At 35.0% G+C, this 10747-nt stretch overlaps 1 pseudogene; it reads left to right on the top strand.

Annotated features, from left to right (window-relative positions):
• The first annotated feature begins 722 nt into the window (after positions 1–722).
• On the top strand, positions 723–9581 carry LOC101603220 (annotated as a pseudogene).
• Positions 9582–10747: the final 1166 nt, after the last annotated feature.

The following is a 10747-nucleotide window of genomic DNA, read 5'->3' on the forward strand; positions in this document are numbered from 1 at the left end:
CACTTTCAGTTCCTTTATTTACCAAAGATAAAAATTTGGTATTTGGCATTTAGTGCAGAAGTGACAAAAGCAACAAAAGTAGAACAGCAACTTTCAATGATTTAGAACTTTTATACCAGATGGGCAGCTCAAAAAAAAAAAAAGTCTATTTGGTTGCAAATCATAAATGAACTCAATTTTTTAAAATCTTTCAACTTAAATGAATCAATTGCTATATCAGATTCCTATAATCTTATAAACAAAATCAACTTTACAGAAAATAAAATAAAGATCCAAGATAAACTCAAAATAACATATATGTGTGGATACACTTTATACTGTAATAAAGTCAAAAAAATTTACTGTACATGAAAAACTAAAATTATCAAAACATGTTGCTTTGTTTATTTAAGGTTTAGTATGAAAGAATCAATTTGGCATCATTGTTTTACAAGTCTTTAAAATTTCAAGGCATTTTATTAGTAATTTTATAATAGACACATCTTGAGCTTTACAATTTATTTTTGTTTGTTTTTAATCTTCATGGGCTTTCTTTAATCTAAAATCCTCTGAAGATAAGAACTTTATCTCAGTTTTTTGTTTATCTCAGAAGAGTAGCACAATATCTTTAATGCAGTAAAAACTCAAGTTATATGTTAATTTGTTTTTGATGTCTTCAATATAAATAAAAATAATATTCTAGTTTCAGCCTGATTCAAATTTGTGAATTTATGGGTTGGCAGATGGCTAAGTCAGTAAAATGTTTGTATCACAAGCATGAGGACCTGACTTATTCCCCAAACCCACATAACAATGCTAGGCACAGTGGCATGCTTATAATTCCAGTACTGGAGAGATGGACACAGGGAGATCCTTGGGCCTTGCTGGCTCACAAGTTAGCATAATTCAAATATATATATAAATACTGGTGGATGGCATTCATGAGTGATGATTTTGGAAGTTGCCCTTTGACCTCCCCATGCACACACACACATACACATGCACCCTCATGCATGTAACTGCACATATAAGAAACATGTACACACACACACACAAACTCAGGGTCAGGAGTGGTGGTGCATACCTTTAATCCAACACTTAGGAGGCTGAGGTGGGAGGATCACTGTGAGTTGTGAATTTGTGGCCACCCTGAGACTACATGCTGAATTACAGGTCAGTCTGGGCTAGAGCAAGTTCCTACCTCAAAAAACCAAAAAAGAAAAGAAAATACAATTGTTAGCTTATCTGAATAAGTTGAATACAAGTTTAACATATTCGTTGCTACCATACTAACATTAATCATTGTTCAAATAATAACAAATGATAAAATGTTGTATGTAGAAAATATATGAATTAAAAACTTAGTTGAATATATTTTCCTTTTGCTTTGAAACTCAGGATTAAATGGTTCTCAACAGGTTGTCATAATAAGGTTCTAGATCTTTATGTTCTATATTTTAAGTCCTCTGAAGAAATGCAATGAATTCTATAGGTGAGAGAAAGTTAAGAAAATAGAATTGTATTTATTAAAAGAATCTTTGCTTAGTAATAAGTTATATCTGAGGTCCTCTTCCCAAACTGCAAGCAATAAAACATAATGAAAGAGAAACAAAGTTTCTTCTTTCAAAAACTCTATTGTTGGTCTAGAGAGATAGCCCAGAAGTGATAGGCACTTGCTTGCAAAGCTTGGCAGGCCAGGTTTGATTGCCCAGTACCCATGTAAAGCCAGAAGCACAAAGTGTCGAATGTGTGTGGAGTTCATTTGCAGTGTCAGGAGGCCCTGATGAGCTGCCATTCTCTCTCTAAAATAAATAGAAAAATTTAAATTAAAAATATCTATTTCCATCTTAAGTGCATTTTTGTGAAAGCCTACTAGTATGATGTGGTTGATAATTGTCTCACCTATCCTTCAGTCTGAGAAATTATAGTAGGTATGAAAACCTACAATTTGAGTTGGGACAAAGATGGAAAGATTAATATGACTTAGTCTCTGCATGCAATAACATTATAGTTCAGCATAATAGTAAAAGCTGCAACTACTAAGCCAAAGAACTGAAATATTGGAAAATAAAATGAGAACAGAGAAAGGATCAAGCTCTAGCCAAAGTTTCACAACTGACAACTGTGTCCCTCTCACTAAAAATTTTTAAAAGATCAAATGCATATGCATGTGATATCTAGATTTTATTGTTTATAATCATCTCACTTTGTGAGTGGTATACCTCACTTTGCAATCAGAGTAAACTCATCTTTTCTGAAAGTCTATTTTTCCAGTGCAAATTTCTGGTTATTGTTAGCTAGAACTCTCATGTTCTCATCTTCCCTCAACACTGTCACCATGGTTTAACATATGCTAATATCTGAGTTATTAGTTATTTCATTAAATGTGTGTGGGAGGTGGGAGTGTAGGTGTATGTGTAGTGTGTATGGAGGCCTGAGGTCAATATTGGATATCATTTTCAGTAATTATAGTTCCCACCGAGTTTTTGTATTTATTTCAAAGGGGAGTGAGGAGAGAAAGAGACAGAGAATATGAATTGGTAGATCAGGTCCTGGTAATACTGCAAATAGACTCTAGATACATGTATCACTTTGCTCACCTGGCTTTATGTGGATACTGGTAATTGAACCCAGGCCATCAGGCTTTGCAAGAAAGCACCTTTAACTGCTAATCTATCTCTCCAGCCACTCCACCCCCATGACCCAGTTTTATTTATTTTATTATGTTTGTGTGTGGGTTTGTGTGCTACAGGGACTTCTATTGGCTTGGAACTCCCTAATTAGCTAGACTGGGTGGACAGCAAGCCCCAAGTATCCATCTGTGTCCAGTTCCTTAGTAAAGGTAGCATGCAGCATGTCTGGAATTTTTATGTCAGTTCTGGGGATTGAACTCAGGTCCTCATACTTTATCAACTGAGCTATCACCTCAGCCTCTGATTTCTCTTCTAATTGTAAAAGCATTCTCCAGTCCTAGGCACAGTTTACATTTAAAATGGTAACTAAAACCTAGACCCCCAGCCTTGGTGGCTTTCTGATTGGAAAAGATCCACTCCTTGGAAAGTAGCCCATATCTGGAAATGGGAACCTAGTCAGAATCTTCTGGATACCAAAATTAAGTTCTCCAATGACAAGTTCCCACTAATTTTTGCTCAAAGAGGGGCTACATCCATCAAAATTTCTTAAATTAACAATGCTTATCCCCTTTAAACTATGCTGATCTCATTCTCTCTTGTAGGATCTGTTCTTGTTTATCAGAAGGCAGCAAGAATTGAGTACAACCAAAATCTATCAACAAGACAAAAAAAAAAAAAAAAAAAAAAAAAAGCTGACTCCCTGGCAGGAGATGAACCACCCCTGGCGCATCAGCTAAAGTCCAGAAGAAAACTGCAGAGAAGTAGGTCAAAAGAGAAAGAGCGCGGCTTCATGGCGAGCATGACAACCTGCAGCAGGAGAAAGAGGCAGACGACACTCAACGTGTATTAAAGCAGAATCCAGAAGCTCCTGAGAGCTTAGCACCAACATGGATTTAAGTCACACCCACCACACTCACGGAATTTTGTGTAAGAGGGGATGGAAAGATTGTAAGAGGCATTCCCAGCATTCTCCTACACACACACAATGACTGACTGCTGTTCTCCCAACTCATAATCCACAACCCCATAGGGAATACCAGCAATCCCACTGAGGAGGGCCCTCAGTGGAACGGGGACAGGGAAGAGAAATAACAGTAGCAACACATGATGTGACCATAGAAATTATATACTTAATTAAAAAAAATACTAGTCATCTCAATAGAAATGGCTAGGGATCCTTTTCTCTACTGAAGTTACTATACTCCCAAACTTAAATACATATCTATGGGCCTGCTTGCCTAATTTTTATCCATGGCAATATGAGAATTTATCTAATTAAGGTGATATGAACTAAAGAATTTGTCTTTGTCATGCCAGTTAGAAGAAAATATTGAGATGTATTTTTGCTCATAGTACAAAGACAGAAAACAATAACACTCACTAATTATCACAGGTGCTCTTTAAAACTCTGGAATACTTAAGAAAACCCTGAGAAGTTTTTTGCTAATTCCATATTGATGCCATTCATTATGTACTAGAATTTTAGATACTGTAAAGCTGACTGAGACATTGTCTCCAGGCCTGGTCACATTTAGTTTCATGGTTTCTTATGATGTTTATTATTTTATTTTATTTTTCAAAATTGTAAGCACCTTGATAGCAAGGCTTATATATTTTCTTCATTTTCTAAAATCTGACATCAATTTTATGAACCTCACATGTGAACTATAAAAGTTCATACATTATGAAAAGCATCTCATAATTGGAATTCAAAATGTCATCTGTACTAAGTGGATCTTCACATTAAATTAGTCCAATAACAATATTTACAGGCTCCTAATACTTTTCATAATTTGATTTGTTGTGTGCACTGTGAATTCTAAATAATACATTTTCTGTTTTCTAAGGTATGTACCATAGGATGAGTCAAGAACATTGGAAGGGTTTTATTATTAAAATATATAAATACTTTCAAAGCCAATATTAGAACTTATTAAATTAATGGCATGAATTACTGTTGTAAAGCTAGAATTCCAAAGAGTCAAAGAATTACTGTGTTATGGAAATTCCATTTCAGACATTGTTAGGTCACAGCATGTGAGAGGTCAGACTAATAAAGTTCTTTGTAACTGGCATTCAGTTGTGTGAACAGATGGTGAATGAATTTTATTAAACTTTGATAACTAATATATGTGAAAAATACATACTCATGAGATTTATAAGAATTTTAGTATATCATATGACATATTTAAATGTACAAAATGAAGTTTCTTTAACAGTATTCTTTATGTTATTTGGTAGCATAAAATAAAAAAGCACAATTTCTTCTTTTAATTAGGATCAGATTCCTAAATGATAAAATATTGAAAAATGCTCTTTCTTCTTAATTGTGGGCTTGAGAATGAAAGATAATATGTGACAAAGTAAGTCATGCTTCTGTGGCCACATATTTAAGTAAGGACAGCTGGAGTTATTTAGTGCTGTATTTGGTTAAAATGCATGTTTTTTTTGTAATGGAAAATATTACATTTTTTATTATTTTTGAAAAGATAACCTTACATACATTTTATGGCATACTAATGTTACCTAAGAGATAGTTTGCAATTTTTGTTAAAACAGTTTCAATGTATAAAAGGATGTCTGCAGGAGGCATTTATTTGTATTTAATTTAATTATAGATAGATAATAATCAAATATAAGTATACCCTTATTCCTAAAATTTCAAAATATAGCTCCAGTTAAAATATAACTGCAGCATCTTACAATCTTTTTTTCCCCTCTTACGAAATGTTCTCTGAACCATAACTACTTTAGTTTTGAGCTCTCTGCAAACCTCTGGGTTTCTGCTTTGGTAAGTTTTGAATGTGCTCAGTGTCTGTTACCAACTCCCTGGTTGTTGGGCTAACAGTGAGAGCTGCAGTCTTGTTTTCATCCATACTATCTCTGTAATATCTCCTGGGTCATGGCAGATGTGATCATGGCCAAAATGGGGTCAGAAAGATTGTAAAAGCCACAGGGTGGGAAGGAGTATCCTGGGGTATTGTGTCTACCACAGACACAGGAAGAATGATTGATGCATTCATGACCCCTAGGTGAATACCAATAATCCCATTGAGGTGGGCTTTCAGTGGAATGGGGGAAAAGAGTTATGGGAGAGGGGATATAAGAGGACAATCTGAGGAGAATATGACCAACTCATGATTTGTTCATACAGTAAAGTTCATAATTAATAAAAATTATAGGAGGGTGTGGGTATAAAAAGGCAAAGGCAGAGCTAGGTTCCATCTTAGTCCTCTGATCTCATGTTTGCTCACTGAGGAGTTCAGCGTGGTGATCTTCAGCACAGAAGTGCAATATGCCAACACCATGATGAACTTTGCTTATGTTTGGCTCTGAGACCACTGCCATTTAGCTTCATCCTATAACTCTAAGTCTCATAAATGGAGCTTGCCCATGACCAGTGTGGATGTATGCATTAACCTAAATTCCATTCATCTGGATGAAGCCACATTCTTTTTCACTTGATAAAATGGTCATGTGAGTAGATTTGATTTGGCCTGGCTGATGACAAATAGCTATGAAGGTCAGAAACAAAAAGTTATTCAGCCTAGAATATTATGGAGTGCTAAAATCTGTCAGCAAGCCCAAGTTCCATTTGTAGATTTCCAGCACTTCTTAGAAACCAATGAGGGGCAGACGTTTCTACAAAACTTCTATTCTATGGAATGTCATTTGTAGAAAATGTCCCTCATTCTCTAGAGCATGCAGAGAAATTGGCAGAAAGGATTAGCTTAACCACAGAAACCATATATGGAAGAATGTGGTATTTTACTTCAGAATTTTTCCAGATGTGATACTGCATATACCAAACCAGCACAGGATCTACATACTGACACTACCTATTTCCAACAGTCTTATGGCATCCAAGTGTTTCACTGTCTTAGGCATGAAGGAACAGGTGGTAGGACACTAATAATACTATGTATTTTTTTTCAATTAAATCAGTTAGAATTAGATGCATTCTAGATATAACAAAATATTGATAAAGCAACATTAGTCTTTCATAATTCCCATGAAAGAAAATATGTAATTACTTGCATTTATAATTATATCATGTAATGTAATGTCCTGCAGTTCAATTAATATTTCAACAAACTATAGGATAGATGGAATATCACTTTCCTGAATAGTAGTTCATTTTGCATACATGCCATATTTTATCTATTGATCCATTCATAGGAAACTTGGCTAATGACACATCTGGGCTACTATGAATAATACAGCAATAAAAATTGAAATTGAGGTACATTGTGATAAAAAATTTCATTGTCCTTGGATGTATAGTATACCAAGAAAAGGTAACTGGATAATATACTTGTTTTTCTAAGGTTTTTGGAAGTTTACTACTGTTTCCCACAATGGTTATTCTATTTTCATTGCCATCAACAGTGTATATGGCTTGCTTTGCCTATGTATTCTCAACAACTATCATGTTTTTCATGTTAGATGATCATAATTCTAAATAGGTGAAAATCATATCTCATTGTGGACTTAACTTGTTATTCCATAACAATTGGTGATAAGACCCAGCCTAGGTGGGTAACCAATGAGTCTCTGATTGGTTAAGAGAGCCACTCAGTGGAAAGGAACAAAGAGTTAGAACAGGGAGCCAAGTCAGAATCCTATGGAGACAAAGATTAAGGATCCCAAGAAGAAGCTCCCACTAGTACTTGGCCAAAAGAGAGGATGCACCCATCAGAATTTCTCTAAATTAGCAATGCTCATCCCCTTTAACCTGTGTTGACTTTACTCTGCATTGGAGAATCAGTTTTTTTTCTTTTTCAGAAAGCAGCAAGAACTAAGGATAACCAAAATATAAACAAGACAAGAAAAGATAGCTGACCACTTGCACAGCACCTAGGACATAGGTGAAACCTGGAGGAACTGGTGAGATGAACAAGAGTACAAAGAAAGCCTGACCACCTGACTAAGAGTGATGGAGACAGACACTGCAGATACTCAAAATGTACCAAAGCAAAAATCTAGAAGCTGCTGAGAGCTCAACACTAAAGTAGACTTAAAACACACCCACAAAGGCTCATATACTTTTGTGGAAGAGGCAGAGGAAAGATTGTAAGAGCCAGAGGGGGGAGGGAATATCCAGACACAGTGCTTGCCCCCCACAATGACTGACTACTGTTCTCACAGCTTATAACCCACACCCTATGGTGAATAACAGCAATCCCACTAAGGATTGGAGATTTAATTGCAAATAGTCTAATAACAAATTAAACTCAGTGGAATTGGGCAGGGAGGAGGGAAATGATAGTACCAATACATGGTTTCTCTATACAAAGTTTCTAGTTAATAATAAATAAATAAATGTTCCTCTCCAAATTATAAAAATAATATAAAATAAAAATTACTTGAGATTTAAAGAAAAGTAAAAAGAAATTGCAGCATCAGCTATAGTAGCTTAACCTGATTTGGAGGCATCCTGGGGAGATGGCTCAACAGCAAGCATGAGAGTCTGAGTGGGCCTGTGATCAATCCATAGCATCTGTGTAAAAAGTGAATTTTTGGCCACACATGCCTATGACCCCAGCCCTGAAGGGGGGATGTGAGAGAAAGTAGAATCAATCCTTGGATATTGTTAGTCAACTTTGAGAGACTCCACTTTAAGGGAACAACATAGGAGAACAAAGAATGACATGAGGTATTCTCTTCTGGCCTCATCACATGTGAACCACACCATATTTAATGCACATGTACACACACACACACATGCCAATAAATGAAATTTTTGAGACACATGAATAATCATTCATAAACTTTACAGCAATTATCATTTTCTTCAGAAACAATTTCATACACAATTTTTTTGAAAGCTAACGGATGTGATGATGCATGCCTGTAATCCTACCACTAATGAAACTGAGGCAAGGAGGTCTCCAATATGAAGCTCTTCTTGTGTACACAGTGAAGACCTTGTCTAAATAAATAACAAATAATTAATTAGCTGTATACTAGTTTAGATAATCTTGAATACATCTGTCAGACACAAATATGTTTGCTTCAATCTGCAGATCATCTGCTTAATCTGTGTTATGTCCAAATAAGTTGAAAATGTCAGGATGCATGAGTACTACTGAAGAGTTAGCCTAGTCTAATTCAAATATGCTCCGGCAGTTACATTTGCCTGAAGTTGTGCCTGTCATCTAATACAGAGTATATTTAACTAAAGTGTTGAATGACTGATGCTATTTATAAAAAATTTATTGAAAGTAAAATAAAGTGTGGTTGTATGCATTGTTACCATTAGACTTACAGCCAAAAGCATACTATACCAGAAGAACGTTTAAAACATTGAACTAAAACAAATTGCTGGGTGAAAGGGAAGCTATAGCATCAGGATCATCCATTTCTTTCCTTTAGGAGGAGATTCAAGAACAGTGGGTAGAAAATACTGGGTCAGAAACCCCTGCAGGTTCAGCACACTTACTCTCCTTCATGAAAATTTCAGATTTTGGATCTATAGTTTATTTCTTCTTTGCATTATTTCTCCATAATAAGTAAGAGCATCCTGAGTCAGTCAGTCAGTTCTTCTGAATCTCTCTAATGTTTTTCAGTTTTTTTAAAGATCTATGTATTAAGAATGATAGTATAAAACATCTCTCCCAGTTTCTATTGTTGTTCTGCTATGAACTTCTTGTTTCTCAGTCTCAGCTTCTGTACTTCTTTCCTCGTCCAGTTACGTCAGCACGTCATTTATTTGTTTGTTTGTTTGTTTTTGTTTCAATGAATGCTAATCATCTGTGACTACTGTTCTTAAAAGCTTTGGTAGCTACAGTATTGGAATTTACTGCTGCACCACTGGCTTTCGCATTATGAAAATTATGATGTCTTCTAATACCGTCAACTTGCTATGAATGTTTTTGTATAGGTGGGGTCACCAGCAACTTCTTCCAGCTGTCAAAACTTTATTGTGTCCACCTAGATCTTGAAGAGACTAAGTATTATGTGTACTAGCATCAAGCCTTTCATCCATCTCACCATATATAGTTTTTAATATTATGACTCAAGCTCTTTTTGATAGCAGTAGGTTTCACTGTGTGACTGACTTGCCCTTTTCTTTTAAATAAGTTGCCGAGGATGATCAAATGCAAAAACACAGATGGGATGGGTGCCAATGTTGCTGCTTTTGTGCTGTGCAATTTTTGTGAATTTCTTCTTAAGAAAAATTGCCTTCCTCTTTTTATACACAACAAGCATTGATGAACATTTTGTCAACATGATTATAGCAAAAATTCATGCATTTAAGCACATATGGATATTTTGATGTCATTATTTCATGTAAAGTCTCATGTACATAAGTCCATGAAGAAAATCTGGCACCACATACATGCACAGCTGAAGGATGAGATTGTTTCATCACTTTTTAAGTCAATATTCCTTATATTCCACCAAAGCACAAATTTTAAATTCAAAAATTTCAGTTGAAATATAACTGAAGTTTAATTCCATAGCAGTGAATAAATAACTGAAACTATGTCAATAAGCATTTAATGTATTGTTACATTAGCAATCCACTTGTATGTTATTATGTTGGAATTTATCAAAAAATATTGATTTGCTAAAATTTCTCAAATATACTTCATATTGACATATTTCATTATTATGCTAATGTGTTAGGGCTACAATGAGTATCATAAAAAGGAATTAAACAACAGAGATTTGCTTTCTCACTTGGGAGGCTAAGATTCCTAGTGGTCTTACTCCATTGGCTTTTAAATGTCCATATGGTTTTATATAATCTTTCTGTTTGTGGCTGACCATTTGGCTCAGTAGTAAGTGCTACATAGCTTATCTTGAGAATCTGGGTTACATCCCAACTACAAATATATAAATAAATGAATAATCACATGGTCTTTTCCTTTTGTGTGACTGAGTTCAAGTCTCTCTTCATAATGACATATTGGATGAAGTTCATTCTACTGGCCTCATTATCATTAATTACTTCTTTAAAATCTTCTTTCTGAACTCACTCACGCATTGCATTGAATTTGGAACTAGAATATATAGAATTTCTAGGAACACAATTTGTTCCATAGCAATGATCTAATACCAATAATCACACTTCAGGAACATTGCTATTGACTTTGACAGAAAAATTTGTAGGTTTTGGTGAGTCATGC

The sequence above is a fragment of the Jaculus jaculus genome, chromosome 10 (genome assembly GCF_020740685.1).
Source record: "Jaculus jaculus isolate mJacJac1 chromosome 10, mJacJac1.mat.Y.cur, whole genome shotgun sequence".
In the NCBI taxonomy this organism is placed as follows: domain Eukaryota; kingdom Metazoa; phylum Chordata; class Mammalia; order Rodentia; family Dipodidae; genus Jaculus; species Jaculus jaculus.